Source organism: Penaeus monodon, chromosome 30 (assembly GCF_015228065.2).
Source record: "Penaeus monodon isolate SGIC_2016 chromosome 30, NSTDA_Pmon_1, whole genome shotgun sequence".
In the NCBI taxonomy this organism is placed as follows: Eukaryota; Metazoa; Arthropoda; class Malacostraca; order Decapoda; family Penaeidae; genus Penaeus; species Penaeus monodon.
Genome location: NC_051415.1, coordinates 4609430 through 4609828, shown reverse-complemented (window position 1 = coordinate 4609828; position 399 = coordinate 4609430). Strand labels below are relative to the sequence as shown.

General features: G+C 36.8%; 1 protein-coding gene across 1 annotated transcript in view; it reads left to right on the top strand.

Annotated features, from left to right (window-relative positions):
• Nucleotides 1–399, top strand: part of LOC119592483 — a gene marked incomplete in the record, with an annotated part of 33525 nt that overhangs the window by 8118 nt on the left and 25008 nt on the right.

Sequence of the window (399 nt, the reverse complement as noted above, 5' to 3'; positions counted from 1 at the left end):
TATGTGTGTAAATTGGAAGACAATGTTCGTTTATATAGAGAGATACATTTGCATTATTGTTTTTTTATATAAAGGAGTTTAAGCCCTCGTGATCTTTCTTGTGCTTATAATGAACTAAAAATCATTTATTGACAAGTCAGTGTATAAAAAAATACATGATAATCCTTTCATACCATCCAACGATTAATGATTTCTGTAGAAATAACATTTCAATTGTGAGGAAAGAAATTAACCTTCCCCCCCCCCCTTCCCTCCTACACACACACGTACATAGATATACGTACATATGTAAGTATTAGGGGAAGGGTTTTTGACCTCTTTTTGGCACGCAGCGTCATGAAGATAATGACGCTGTGTGTGGCGTTATAGGCTGTGCGACCCAGAGCTTATCCCTTCCTC